Below are 16,522 nucleotides of genomic sequence, written 5' to 3' on the forward strand. Positions count from 1 at the left end.
GGTGACAACGTGCTAGCAGCCTTTGCTCACTCTGGGCGCTTCCTCGGCCTTGGCGTCTGCGCTGGCCGGCTTGAGGAGCCCTTCGGCCCGCTGCCGCTCCGTGGGGTCCCCCTCTCTGGAGCTGGCCGAGGCTGGAGCCGGCTCCCTCTGCTGGCTGGGGGGTGTGGAGTGGGAGGCGCGGGCGGGAGCCGGGGCTGCGCGCGGCCCTTGTGGGTCTGCGCAGGTTCTGGGTGGGCCAGGGTTCCGCGGGCCCCGCGGGCCCCGCGGGCCGGCACTCAGAGCCACCGGCCGGCGGGCGCCTGCTGGGCTTGATTAGGGGACCAACTCCCTCTGGGCTGCCGGACTGCCCGGGCTAGGTGCTGCAAAGTCCCTGGGTGAGTACCACTGAAGGATGAAGCCAGCTGGGCTTCTCGGACTGGTGGGGACTTGGAGACCTTTTCTGTCTAGCTAAAGGATTGTAAACGCAACAATCAACACTCTGTGTCTAGCTAAAGGTTTGTAAACACACCAATCAGCACTCTGTCAAAACGAAACTGTCAGCTCTCTGTAAAATGGACCAATCAGCTCTCTGTAAAATGGCCCAATCAGTAGGATGTGGGTGGGGCCAGATAAGGGAATAAAAGCAGGCCCCCCCCCCCCCCCCCCCCCCCCCCCCCCAGCCAGCAGAGTCAGCCTACTCAGATTCCCTATCCGTGATGTGGGAGCGTTGTTTTTTTGCGTTTTTTTTGCTCTTCACGAATGAGTCTCGCTGTTGCTCATTCTGTGGATCCCTGCTGCGTTTATAAGCTGTAACGCTCAGTGCTAAGGTCTGCAGGTTCAGTCCTAAAACCAGTGAGACCAGCGACCCACCAGAAGAAACTAGCAACTGCAGACGCGACGCCTTTAAGAGCTGTAACACTCATCGCGAAGGTTTGCACCTTCACTCCTGAAGCCAGGGAGACCACGAACTCACCAGAAGAAATAAACTCCGGACCCATTTGAGCATCTGAAGGAACAAACTCCGAACACACCATCTTTTAAGAACTGTAACACTCACTGCGAGGGTCCAAGGGTCTGCGGCTTCATTTTTGAAGTCACCAAGACCAAGAACCACAAATTCTGGACACAACATCATTTCCTGTGGGATCATATTCTGGAATCACAGAGGTAATTTATTCCAACGCAAATCAGAATTGCAATCTATGTAACAATATTACCTACACTTTTAATTGTTCACCTCCCTTCTATTTGAACACCTTTAGAGACAGGAACTCAGAATACTCACTCCACTTGCATATCACCATGTACATGCCACTTACATGCTGAAAATTTTATATTTACCAATTGCCTACTCACTTGAATTTTTAATAGGTATCTCAAACTTGACGTGAGTAAAACTGGGCCCTGACCCTTTGTGTGTGTGTGTGTGTGGGTGGAGGGGGGGTCAAAAAACAATATATTTTCCATTTTGTTTTGAAAATTCTGAAAAATCTAAAAAAGCTTAAAATATCTATAATCATGCTATTTTGAAAATCATAAAGAAGTAAAATTCTGTTCCCCAACCCACTTTCTAGAGAAACGTTGAGTATCATGACACATTGTTTGGTGGAGAAATAACCAAAAAAAAAAAAAAAAATACCAAAACAAAACTAATTTCTGGGAAGATCAGGTTTTACTGCAGAGGAAAAAGAATCTAGCTGGTTTAGAGAGAAACAGGTTTATCACTGGAGTATTACATAAGATTGTATGATTGTTGGGAGACTTGAAGAGGTGAACTCCAAGCTGCTCTTCCAGCAGCAAGTTCCCAAGCAGAGTGGGGTGGTGCCAGCTCCACAACCAGCTGATCTGTTATTGTCTTCATCAGCAAAGGGGTGGCTCACACCCTGACTGTCTTCCAGGTTATCTCAGTTTCTTTAAAAAAAAAAAATTCAATAGGTTTTTGGGGAACAGGTGGTGTTTTGTTACGTGGATATGTTCTTTAGTGGTGATTTCTGAGATTTTGGTGCACCCATCACTTGAGCAGTGTACGCTGTACCCAATGTGTAGTCTTTTCTCTCTCACCCCCATTTCACCCTTCCAAAGTCCATTGTGTCATTCTTATGCCTTTGTGTCCTCAAAGCTTAGCGCCCACTTGCAAGTGAGTATATACGATGTTTGGTTTTCCATTTCTGAGTTACTTCACTTAGAATGATAGTCTCCAATTCCATCCCGGTTGTTACAAATGCCATTATTTTGCTCCTTTTTATGGCTGTGTAGTATTCCATGGTGTATATATATATATAGAGAGAGAGAGAGAGCATTTTCCTTATCCATGCATTGATTGATGGGCTTTTGGGTTAATTGCATATTTTTTTCAATTGGTAATTGTGCTGCTATTAACACGTGTGCAAGTCCTTTTCATATAATGACTTATTTTCTTCTGGGTAGATACCCAATAGTGGGATTGCTGGATCGAATGGTAGATCTACTTTTAGTTCTTTTTGGAATCTCCACACTGTTTTCCATAGTGGTTGTAATATTATGAGAAACATTAATTCTCACTACTCTAATTTGAAAGCAAAATTTGTTAGGTAATTACTTCTACTTTTAAGACCCACATTATTTCTCTTCTGAATGTTTTAGGTTATGCTTCTTTAGAATACCACAGTCAATTTAATTCATAACTTTGACTCAGTTGTATTAAAATTCTGCTGTCTTGTATATCTTTTTGTATATATATATATGTGCATTTCATGCTCATGCTTATTAAATATAGAATTTAAAGAGTATTAGTTTTATCCCAATCCAGAACAAATTTGGATAATAACTTTGTTGAGAAATCAGTATTATTTTCTCTCAACATATTGTTTTATTTTAATTTTATATCATCCTGATTTTCTTCAATGAAATAAACTGGGTAGTATTTTATATATATAATATTTCATATCCCAAGTTCAGCTAACTTTGACTTCAGGATTAAGACTCTTAATTGCTCATGGATGTTTATCAAAATCAGATTAATCAAAAGATTTAGCAAATGTGCCTCGTTTTCTTGATTAAAAGCAATCAAATGCTGAATGTTTTCCAAGTAATCTAAGGGGGAAAAAAAGATCTAAATGACACCACATGCTTCCAATTGAAAATAGAGTAGAGTGCGTGACAGCTTCATTAAAGCCTTGTTATAAACCACTTTTAACAAAAACAACAAAAATCAACATGCCCAACAAATCTGAACCGTGGGAAGAATACTACTGGATAACTTTGCCATTCTTTTCCTCCCTCTGGCTAAGTAACTTTATTCAATATTTTTATCTGGTAGCTAAATACTCTTATGTAATCAACAAGATGTCTAGAATTTTTCTTCTCTCATAATGTTAGTCTTGAAGCAGTATCACTTCCCTTTAGTGAAGAAAAAGAGTATATTATACTTATTTTGTGAAATATTTTTGATTTAGTATGAAGAGCAGCCATACCTTCACTGTCATGCAGTGTTCAAATAAAAATGATATATCTGGCAATGGTGACATACCTGTAAAAATTCAAACTTTCTCTTTAAAATAATCTATTGATAATGTTCCAGAAAAGTTAATCTAAGAGTTTAGCAATGATCAAAGTTTTTCAATTTTGCCAACTTCATTTCTATAAATCTATTGTAATTTTGTTGAGATTTTGTTTTGTTGTCACTACTGACAAATATAAAAATGGTACTATATGATATTCAGTTCTATCGGATGTTTATTTGTATTTATCAGATGTTTACTTTTTAATTCTACAGAAACATTTTCAAGATAATTTATTGGAGAGTTATCTGAGAGAATTTTCATCAGATATTTATATGAACTGAGTCTATAATTCTTTTGTCTATCACATTGATAATGCAGAGTGGAAAATCCACTTAATAGAAATTGAGGCAATTTAGAATAAGAGAGGAAATTACAAAGAAAAGCTAATAATGGCACTGAAACAAAAAGAGAATTCAGAACATGATGGCTGGGAATGACCTAATCTTTACCCTGTCTCCTTCTGTTGTTTCTGTTGCGTGCCAGAGAGCTCATATTTAAGCTCAAGAAAAACAAAAATGAGAATGCCTAACAGGCTAAATTGTATTTTCTATGTGTGCATTTCCTACACAAAAGTATACCATTTTATGTTTTCCAACATATTTTATTAAAACGCGTAATATATCTATTCACATGTAAATGTTGTTATAATGTCTATCACATTTAAGTGGAAATTTTTACATTTCCATCTAATTTTAGTTTCTTTAATTATAAAAGATTTACGTAGGCTCTGGTTATATGTGATTCATACACACAAGAATGTACACACACACATTTTTAAACATGTGTAATGGCAGTGTATGCGTTAAAATTATATTGACAAAATATGAGTAGATTTCTGACGTATCTGTGAACTCTTCAGTACATCAAAAAGGAAATAAATTTCTTTACTTGCTGTTTTCTCTTTCTACTGTGTCTGTAAACATGCTGCCTTTATTTCTCCCTTAAGTGGTGTATTTACTTTCTGCAAGACCACGAGGCTCTATTTCCATGGTACACTTGAAAAAAAAAATTAGCCCAAATAATTTCAAACCAGAGTTTTTCAGTCTTCACATGATTCACCTACTCTACTTTTATACTCGCTTTTGTGTAAAGATCTAAGTAAGTCAGATTTGGAGAGAGAGGCTTGGACAAATATATAAAATATGGCATGTGCTGACTGCTATGAGAGACTACAAATTTTCTATCACTTGAGGTCAGTAGTAGAACTGAATATTATATGCAACATTTATGAATCAGATGTGAAAAGATGGCCTATATGGATTCTAAGGAACTTCACAAGTACACTTTTCTGAGTTAATTTACATATTTTTTATTACTTACATGTATATGATAGTGTTTTTATATAGTGCATGTTCTTATTTCCAGTTCATTGATATTCTCTTGTCCCCTAAAGTCCTCTTTATTACTTGGCAGATCATAGTGCTGATAAGCAACTGAAAAGGATTAAATTCTAGCATCTCTTGTAGTGTACTTGCATCTAAATGAATGCACCACAAATATGTGTGGTCTTCTCAACTGTCAGCACCAGAATAGTCATGTGTGCTATTGATGGTTCTAGTTATCTCTTGTTACATAACAAACTGTCACAAAACTGTATCTTAAAGCAAAAAATATTACTTCTTTCAAATTTGTAGATTGAGCTCAGTTGACTTCTTCATTGTGGTTTTCTATGTGGTTTTAGTCAGATAATGGCTAGCATTGTAGATATCTCAAGATTTCTTTACTTACGTTTCTGATGTTTGGGTTGGAATGACAAGAATAGCTGTAGGCCGAGTAAGCTTTTTTTGTCTTTAGGCAGCCCCTTCCTGTGGGCTTTCTCAAAACATGGCAATCTCAAAGCTGTTGGACATCTTGCATGGTGGCCAGCTTTCCCCAGAGTGAAGTTTCCAAAAGACTAAACCAGGAGCCAACAAATTTTCCTATAATCTTATAACCAGAAAAATCAGTGCCACTTTTGCTGCACTCTATTATTTACATAGGGCCAGCCTAGATCTAAAGAGGGAGGAAAGGGAATTTACAAGGAAGTGAACGCTAGGAAGTGTGGTTCACTGGATAGGAAGGATTGTCTTCTAGATTAACTACCACAATGTTAACCAAATCAAGAAAATTTTTAAAAATCTGATTTTTAAAAATAATTATTACTAGAAAGATCAATCCAACAAAATTTAAATAATTATCTTCAGATTTCATTTACCTACATTGCAGTGGGCGTTGAAATGTAAATATGTGTGAAAAATTTATCTATTGATTTACTTATTTTGCTATAAACACATTCTGCTAGATCAATGAAGTTCCCATTAAAATATGATGTTTCTCAGTAGTCACAATAAATCTGCTTCACAGTGTTAAGACACCTAGCTGATGACTTTCAGCTCTTTATCGACTGTATGACAGAGAACTCTGGGACATCAGTCAATCGTTTGCCAAGAGAATGTAAAATGTACAGAGCTATTTTCCCTGAAAATATGATAATTTTCCCCATGAAATTCCTGTGGACTCCTTATGAGATTCAGGATAATCCTCAATTTGTTCAAACTTACTTAGATTTCAGCACAAACTTTGGTCTTATTTCTAATATTTATTGTTCTTTTTTAAATCAACAATATAAAATCATTGTATCCCACTCTTGAGATCATTAAGTCTAAATTTTAGCATTAACTACCTCTTGACAATAGAATAGTTTTAAAACTTGATGATTAGAGAACATTTCTAAAGGAAATCATAACTATACTGAAATTATTTTACCACTGACAGTCACTGATAATCATTTTTTGGGTTGGTCATTTTTGCCTGTGTCTGCAAGAGGAATATTGATCAGGTTCCCTCTGCTCTAATTTGACCCAAATAAGATTAAACACCTAACTGCATGGCGTATTTTGCCAATGGAACTACATTCTGGGATAGGGCCAAGCCCATTCAGCAATATTAATTGATGCATTACTTCTAGGTCAGATAGACTTTCTAGACTATTTCAATCCATATTAAATTCCTCCTCACACATCTTAAGGATCAATTTGTGTGTAATTCCCAAGGATGATAATGTTTTATTCACTTGATAAAAATAGATGATTGTGTCTAGATTATTTATCTATCCATACTTAGAGATGTTACATTCATCGAGTTTTACTAAAATTATTACTGTCCCAAACTTTTAAGCTCTTGTTTGGGAAGTATGTCATCCAGATTTTATAACACCCAGGTGTTTTACACATTTCAAGTTCAGATTATTCAACTAATCATTTTAAATACAGCTTTTAGACTTATATGCCAGAAAACCAAAAGTGATGTTATTATGATTTTTCAATTTTCTTTATGCTAACCGGATTATTAAAAAGACTCAATAATCGGTAGTATTTTAATCACTGTACCTTAGTACTCATGCAAAACAAAGATGGTAAAAATAATCTCATTGAGGCTTCAGAAGTTTTTTTTGGTCAATATTAAATTTTCTTTAGGTGTACATTCTTTTTTACTTATTCATTAAGTATCTGACATCATTGTTAAATAAGTGGCATAGAAACAATCACACTCACGTTTGGAAAAAAAGACTTTAGAGTAAATTGTGTATTTTCTGTCAAAACGGGCAAATGATGCTACTAAAGAATCACTGTAAAGAAATAATCTAAAATTAATAATTTTAGAAGTGAATATTTTGGAGAGATATGTTGCAACTATGAGATACTTTTTAAAATGATAAACATATAACCTATTTCATTATTTTTTTACAGGTAATATCATATAATTCATGAATTTCAAGTATATAATTCAGTTTTTAGGTAAATTTACCAAGCAGTGCAAACATTAAAATAAATCCATTTTCAAACATTTCTATCATCCAGTAAAATCCATCCAGCCTACTTATTGTCAATCTCTTCCCATCTCCCTCAACTCTCACCCAAGGTAACCACTGTTTTCCTTGTCTCTATAGATTCCAGATTTCATGTCATTTCTTATAAATGGTACAACAAAATAGATGGTCATTTACATCTGACTTTTTAATTTACATAATATTTTTCAAGTTTATTCATACTTATTATGAATAATGCTACTGAGAGCATTAGTGTACAGTTCTCATGTGAATATGTTGGGTATTCACATACCCAAAGAAAATTAAATTGATACACCATATAGTAAAACTAGGTTTAACTTTCTAGGAAACTATCAAACTGTTTTCTAACGTAGTCATTTAGTGTGTGTACAATAGTATATCGTTGTGGTTTTAATGTTGTTGACTATCTTTTCATGTAGTTATTAACCATTAGCACATCCTGTGTAATCCTTTTGAGAATATTTTGTCTTTGGAGGTCACAGCTGACAGCAGTAACTAAACCATTTCTTTAATAGAATGATTTATTAAGACTATTTTGAGCAAAGACTATGTGTGAGAATCCTCATGTCATAATTGGTGTTGGGATGGGATTAAAAGTATAAAACTAAAATTGCAGTGCTTTGCTTGAGGATGTTCTTATGCAATCTGAATTTCATGCAAAATAATTATCTGGGGATTATTATGATGCATTCAGCATACAGTGTCTTAGCTCAACTCAGACTTAAGTGAGTAAATGACTTCGCAGGTAGATTTGCTAGTTAGGCTTGTCATTAATAAAATCATGTTAACCCTGTTCTTAACTGGATCCTTAAGCCATGTGGTTTCTATGCAATTGGCTGTGTAACAATAGTTTTCTAGGTATTTCTTTAGGCATTGACTCTAACCATCAGTCTTGAAGTAATAATTACTCAATATTTGTCAAAATATCACTTAAGACCTCTACTTCTAGAAATATGATGGTTGAGATAATATGAAAATCCACCTGCTGTATCACATACAGGATAAATGTCAATAAAAATAATTTTATATGCACAGAAGATCTTGTAAAGCAAGAGAAAACTCCAAATACTACTCAGCCCCCACCCCTCAAAAAAAAAAAAAAAGAGTAGCAAGAATGTGACTTCAGAGTAGAATAGCAAACAAACATGGACTCTGGAATGTACGGCACCTTTGAACCTTGGTTTGAGCCCATGTCGGTGGGATGACAACAAACCTGAACCTACAAAAAAAATTGTATATTCTCAATAGGTGAAAAGGTAGACTAGAACAAAATTCAACTTGCTAGGCATGGTAAGGGCTTTATAAAGAAAAGTGTCTGCCTGTACCATAACCTAGGAAAAGAATTATTAATAATAACAAGCTAATAATAACAGCAATAACAAAAAAAGCCTGACTTTAAGTTGTCTGGAGGTTTGAATTTTTATTATTTGGATGATCATGGAAATGGAAATCACAAGTTAGGAAAATATTTAAAGCTTGATCGTGTCTCTGACACCCAGAAGAAGCAAATACACAATTTCTCTAGAGAAATCATATTCTACTGAGGCTGTTAAGGATTTCCACAGCGAATATTTAGCCAATTATTAGCTACCAATAAAAAAGTACAAGTTACATTAGCAAGATACAGCAGAAATAAAAATGACAATATCCCTCACGGATTTTGTATTCTGGAATTATGAAATACAGAATAAAAGGAAACGCTTAATATATCCCCCCAAATTTTTAAATGAAACAACATAGCAATAGCAAGAAACCATTAAAAATAGGTTAAAACAAGGCACTTAAAAACACCAAGTAGGACATCTATCTGGATTCTAAAGGTAAGCCATTCTTTCCCATGTTGTCCCCACATGCTAGACTGCTCTGCATCCCATCTCAGTTTCTTTTTTTTTTTTCCTGCTTTATTTGGCACCAGGGAAACTTACCTACTCTCTTAAAAGTTTAGCTGAGCATGTAAAATTATATTTATTATGATTTATAAAGCATCCGGGTGACATAGTGCAATAGTTTAGATGTTCATCTCTCCAAACTTTATTTAAATTTGATCCCCAAGTTGGAGGTGGGGCCTAATGGGAGGTGTTTGGGTCATGGGGGCAGATCCTTCATGAATAGAACCCTGCTCTCTGGGACAGAGTTGGAGTGAGTGAGTTCTCATTCTGTTCTCATGAGGGCTGGTTGTTAAAAAGAGCCTGGTGGCTGGGCACAGTGGCTCACACCTGTAATCCCAGTACTTTGGCCCAAGTGGATAGATCACTTGAGGTCAGGAGTTACAGATCAGCCTGGCCCACATGGTGAAACACTGTCTCTACTAAAAATACAAAAAAAAAAAAAAAAAAAATTAGGCATCCATGGTGGCAGGCACCTGTAATCACACCTACTCAGGATGCTGAGGCAGGAGAATTGCTGGAGCCCGGGAGGCAGAGGTTGCAGTGAGCCGAGATCATGCCACTGAATCCTGGTACCTAATTCCCCTCCTCCTCTTGTTTCCTCTCTCACCATGTGATCTCTACACACAAGCTCCCCTCTGCCTTCTGCCATAATTGGAAGTAGCTTGAGGCCCTCATCAAAAGCACACGTCAGCACCATGCTTCTTGTACAGCCTACAGAACTGTGCATCAAATAAACCTCTATTCTTTATAAATTACCCAGCCCGAGATGTTTCTTTATAGCAATACAAATGGACGAAGACTTACAGCAAGAGGATTTTTAAGAATATTTCATTTTTAATATTCCTGGAAGTAAGTGTCAAGTAATATTTTGACAGAGAGTAATCTTTATAATACCTTTTAAGAAATGCAATTTAATGCATTTGTCTTCGACATTGATAAAAATAAAAATTGTTTTATCTTGCATACTGTGTAATTGCTAAATGCTCCTCTCATTTTGATGTTTTCTAATCATATAATTTTTGATTTTCTACAAACCCTACATAGATTCTATTATGCTATTTGTGAAAAAGATTATTTTATTCTACCTTTCCTTTATTTCTTTTATCTGATTTAAGTTTTTAGAAGTACAGTCACTTTAGAAATATGTATGTTACAATCTATTGAAGCTGAATTTGTTCATATCCTGTAATACAACAATTCCATCTCTAGTATTGACCCAAGGGAATGCATAAACAACTTCTACCAATGTCATGTACTAGAAAAGTACACCATTTGTCTGAAAACCACTGCCAATTGGTAAAGATTCTGTTAGCAGTCTGAGAAGAGATAAGAACAAACATTTCTGTAGCATGTTTACATTGCGACTTATCCAGTGTGTGCATGTCCAGTGAACTAAACGATGTACTTATTGATCTAGTAAAAGTTTAGAGTTACATAACATCTAGTGCATTAAATTCTAGAATGTTCTGTCCTGCTAATTAACTGTGGCTTTCTCCCTTTGAATTTATAATTGTAACATATACACTTTCCTTTATGTATCTTGAACTTCAATAAAAAGGGTTTAAAAGTCATTCAATTCCACAACTTCAAACAATATAATTAGAAACATGCCTAACAGAAAACGTGTGAAATGTCCATGGAAAAATATACATTCTTAGTGAAATGCATTTTGAAGGACCTAAATAAATGGATAAATACAAAATATTAAAAGTCAGAATAATATGTTTATTCTATTCAAAATTATAATCAAATGTAATGAAATTATAAATTACATTTGAAAGATATTATGGAATTTAATTTTAAATTTTATATTGAAATAGGAGTAAAATAAGCAATGTACACCTGAAGAAAAACCGTATAACAAATTGTCCTACTGGAAAAAAACCTGAAAGGTCGGGCGTGGTGGCTCACTCCTATAATTCCAGCACTTTGGGAGACCTGAGATCAGGAGTTCTAGACCAGCTTGGCCAAGACGGTGAAACCCTATCTCTACTAAAAATACAAAAATTTGTCGGGTGTGGTGGCATGCGCCTGTAGTCCCAGCTACTGATCCTGGGAGGTGGATGTTGCAGTGAGCCAAGATCACGCCACTGCACTCCAGCCTGGGCAACAGAGTGAGACTCCACCATACAAACAAACAAAACTATTAAGGACAAATTTTAAGACAGTGTGATATCAATGCAGAAGCCAGACCTAGAAACTGACCTACATATATATTAAAATCTCGATATATTACAGGGTAATATAAAGTGATATATTGCTTTTGTATTATAATTTCAATGAGGACCAGATCACCTGAAAATTGTGTCCTGACAATTTCTTATTTATACGAAAAAAACGTTTCTTAGCATTATTTAATATTTAAAAGGCTCCAATAGAAAACATGCATTTATGCTCTGGAAGGAAATACAAGAATGTACATTTATTTCATCAGCAAAAACAATTTATTTTTTTGTCTTTGTTTTTGAGACTGGGTCTTGATCTGTTGCCCCAGCTGGATTGCAATGGTATGATCATAGCTCACTGCAGACTCTAATTACTGAGATTAATCAATCCTTCTGCCTCAGCCTCCCAAGTAACTGGGCAGAAGCCACTACACCTGGCTAAGAACAGTGTTTTAACAAAGATAAAACCAAGCTCTGCCTTAAAGAAGCATGGAAAAGTCAAATATATTAAAATTAATATATTAATATTTTTTAAACCAAAGAAAATACCTGGAAGTGCATATACAAAGTGAATATAATGAACAAATGATTATTTTTTTTTACCACATATTAATTAGGAGATTGAGGGCTAAGCAGTGAGAACAAATAAGAATTAACATTCAGATGCGTACTACATTGAAAGTTGTATTTCTTTTCTTACAGTGCAAACAGAGTGACCTTGGTTAGTGGTGGCAGTATATGTGTGTGGGGGAATATGTATGTGTCAGGGACAGGTGAGAGAAGGTAGGAAGAGGGTTTGTTTGACACAATCATTTAGGGAAGAATCATTAACTTTCTTTTCCAAGTTTGTGCTTTGGTCCCCATCCCAATCTTCAAAAAGGGAAAGCATTGAGTAAGACTGTATTGAAAGGTTGTTTTGTATCTGTCCTGGATGTGACACACGTAATTTCCACTCATATTCCATTGGCTAGGACTCAGCAGCATGATATACTTAACCATAAAATGAGACTGAGAAGTGTAACCCAGAATGTCCCAAGATAAAAAATAAGAATAAAAATTTGGTAACAGCTATCAGATTTTCTCACAATATACAAACAACTCACATAGTCAATAGAAATGGTGAAATATACCCTATTTCAAAAGTAGCTGAAAATCCATACACATATTTTAAAGAAATGCAACAGAACTGTGACTAAATGCAACATTATAAATAAATAAGGATACACAAAACCAAACCAAAATAAAAAATGTTTTACCCACTGTGGTCAAAAATTAAAATGAATACAAAAGCCAGGTGAAGGCGCATAGCTAGTTATATTGTAAATTACACTGTAAATTAGTACACCCAATTGTGAGTTGGTTCAGACAGTTAGGGAATAATTTGGCAATATCTGATAAAAGACAAGATTCACATATTCTATTACTCAACAATTTCGTTCCTTTACATAAATTCCTAAAAATTCTTTCACATGCACACCAGAAGAAATATATCAAAATATTTAGAGTAATAGCATTCAGAAAAGTGATCATCTAGAAACAATTCAAATGTTCACTAACAAAAAAATGGATACGTATATTATGGCTCATTCATAGAATAAATGCCTGCAACAACTGTGAAATAAACTAATGATACTGATAGCAACATAGATGAATTCAAAAACATAAAATTGAATTAAAAAGGACAAAATCATAGAAAATTATTTATCATAGGATATTTTGTATAGTTTAAAATGCAAACTAAAAAAATACATTGTCAAACTAAAACATATTTTATATGTGTGCATATATATATAATTTCAATTAAAACCAATAAATGTTGAACACAGAAGAACAGAGTTTATCCACACTGAAAAGACAGAAGAATGTCATCTGAAAGATGATCATGTTTGGGTTTTTTCCTTGCTTTAAACTGAGTTGCAGATCTAGACCATTTATTTATTTTGTTTAAAAATTATATAGATTCAATATAATATATTCTTTTATATAAGTGATACTTCTTACAATAAAATATTTAAAATTGATTAAGATCAGCAAGACAGTTTATCAATCCACTCCTCCTGATTTTCAAAAGTATATCACCAAATAAAACCAGATGAGCTGAGAGATATGTAACCACCCATATAGTTTCTGATGTTCTACATTAAATTTATTTTACTCTTCTGTTGCCCTTTTCTATTTGTATAGAATACTTAAGTGCTATATTCACAGATTTACCCTTACAGATGTCCTGATTTCATTTTATCAATTTTCTATCTTGTAATATTTTATATTTTATATACTTAATATAGTTTCTGCATATACTTCTGTATAATAGGAATTTTGCATATGTTTTATGTAAGTAGCAATTCCAAAAATATGACTATAATACTATATTCTAATTTTATGATAATTTTAAGCATTATGCTTTTATATTTCTAAGAGCAGTTTAATAAAGAACATCCATGAAATTAATTAAGCAATGCTACTTAAAAACTGGTGAACACAATTTTTCAACATGCAGAAATTTAACAGTTCTATTCATGCCTAGTGAAGTTTCTGCTAAAATCGTATCCTTGTTTACTTCATTCCCAGACAGCGTAAATGATTTAGTTAGGAGAAGCAAGAATTCAGAAAGTAAGCAAGAAACCAGGAGTCAAAAAGCAATTAGCAGAAGCTGACAGTGTGGCTGAACTTAATAAAACACTAATAATTGTCTCTCTAATTCTTAAAGGAAAAATTTGAAGTCATTCACTGCTGAAAATTATATTTGAAAATAAAACATTCTGTCAATCTTTAATGATCTGAGATCTATTCTTATTTCTTTGTAATACTTTTTTTTTTTTTTTTTTTGAGACAGAGTCTCGCTCTGTTCCCCAGGCTGGAGTGCAAGCTCCACCTCCCGGGTTCACACCAGTCTCCTGCCTCATCCTCCCGAGTAGCTGGAACTACCGGCGCCTGCCACCATGTCCAGCTAATTTTTTGTGTTTTTAGTAGAGATGGGGTTTCACCGTGTTAGCCAGAATGGTCTCAGTCTCCTGACCTTGTGATCCACCTGCCTCGGCCTCCCACAGTGCTGGGATTACAGGCGTGAGCCACCACGCCAGGCCATTTCTTTCTAATAATTTTAAATGAGATATGTAATCATAATGCCTAGTATTGTTATTTTCATTCCATATTCACAATAGCTGTATACTGTCTCATAAATCTTGTTATCTCCAATGATACATTGCACAGTCATGCAGTTATTGTGGAAAACAAACCCTTAAATCATATAATGTGTGTGTGTGTCTCACCAGAATTATAAGTTTAGAAAATCAAATCATGTAAAATATGGATATATATTATATGATATATATGATACTAGTCAATGGGAATTAAACTCTGGAATTAAATTCCTTGAGTCAATGATAGTAAAATATGTAGCAAGAGCGCATGTCTAACTATTCTTTGTGAAATAACATGACATTGAGATCTGTAGACTCAGCCAACACAATAGACTCAGTGGCTCAATGGAACCTGCCATACTTTTGAGTTGAGGTCCAGTTCAGACCATTCACCTACAGCAGGCCTTGAGGATAGCATGAGAATCTGCACAGAGCTATACAACATAAGACTCGGCCATTTCCACAAGGCCATTACACATTTCTCAAATATGCACCAGGTGTGTCATGATGGTAAACATAGGAGGAGAAGACATCTGAAAAGCAACATGTGTCTAAGAAAAACTGGATCATTTGAACATAGGTTTGCAAACTTATGTTCAAAAGAATCTAAAATGGTATTACTTCACAATGGTATGCTCCCATAAACTTGTTAATTTAGATCCATGCTAGAACTTGAAGAGGAACTTTTTTATTTTTTGTATTTTTGAATTGTGCTATCATGAATATTTTATCCTACTATACTAGGAAAGATAATTTTTATCATTATTAGTGAATAATAAATATTTTTAAATTAGATTAAGAAAAGTTAATGAAAAGAGCTCTTGAATAGAAACTATATATTCTTTTTTTCTGATTCACAAGTCATCTTGTGAAAAATGACGACGGCTATCTACTAGATTTCAGATATCCTGTGAAAATTAGAAAACAATATTCACTATCTGGGTGGCTCAAAGTAAAGGTAGTACATAAAGAATGAGGATAGTACTCATAAATCCATTTTATATGTATTTATAATGACATGTTGATAAATTGGCTATATTTTCAGAATTATTAACCCAAGAACATTTTGCAGCCTATTTATGGAGAAGACACATTAAATCTCCACTACCAGCTGCAAACATTTTCTTCTCCTAGGAACACTTCCCATTTTCCAAATTGTCTTGGTTAGTGTATTTTTTTTCTCTCTTATGTCATGGAGAATTAGCAGATGACCTTATATTCTACTTTTCAAAGAAAATAGAAATCATATGAAGTGATCTCTCTCAAGAACACTTATTTCTACTTTATTACCTCCATTCCTTTCTCCATCCAGTGTAACTGAGCTTCCACAGCTCCTACTCCAATGAAAGTGCTAGATACATTGATCAAGAAAAATATATGGAAACCACAAACTCTTCCTTGCTCTGTGATTTTGGATTGCATAAGTCAATCCTTTTTCTCCCATGGCTTCTGAGACAATACTGTCTACCTTTTGGCGTTTACACTTTACAAAACAGGTACACCTCATTTCATTGAGATTAACTTTATTGCCCTTCATAGATACTGCGATTTCTTACAAACTGAAGGTTTGCAGCAACTGTGCATCCAACAAGTCTGTTTGCACTATTTTTTAAAACATCATATGCTCACTTTGTGTCTCTGTGTCACATTTTGGTAATTCTCACAATATTTCAAATTTTTAAATTATTTTTACATCTCTTAACCTCTTTACATCTCTAATCTATGATAATTACTATTACTATCGTAATTGTATAAGACAACTTAATTGATAAATGTATATCTTCTGACTGTTCCACCAGTCATTCTCCCATCTGTCTTCCTCTCTTTTTGCTTCATGATTCCCTGAGACATGACAATAATGAAATTAGGACAGTTAATAACCCTACGATGGCCTGTATGTGTTCAGGTTAAAAAAAGAGTCACATTTCTCTAAATTGACATAAAAAGCTAGAAATGATTCAGCTTAGAGAGAAAG

At 34.8% G+C, this 16,522-nt stretch overlaps 1 long non-coding RNA gene across 1 annotated transcript in view; it reads left to right on the forward strand.

Moving 5' to 3' along the window:
- Positions 1-654: 654 nt before the first annotated feature.
- Positions 655-16,522, forward strand: part of LOC109029384 (uncharacterized) — a 190,121-nt gene continuing 174,253 nt past the window's right edge. Inside the window, exon 1 of the long non-coding RNA XR_002008444.2 lies at positions 655-1,146. This is a non-coding gene — a long non-coding RNA (uncharacterized lncRNA). The remainder of the gene's footprint in view (positions 1,147-16,522) is intronic.

Source organism: Gorilla gorilla, chromosome 14 (assembly GCF_029281585.2).
Source record: "Gorilla gorilla gorilla isolate KB3781 chromosome 14, NHGRI_mGorGor1-v2.1_pri, whole genome shotgun sequence".
NCBI classification, from domain to species: domain Eukaryota; kingdom Metazoa; phylum Chordata; class Mammalia; order Primates; family Hominidae; genus Gorilla; species Gorilla gorilla.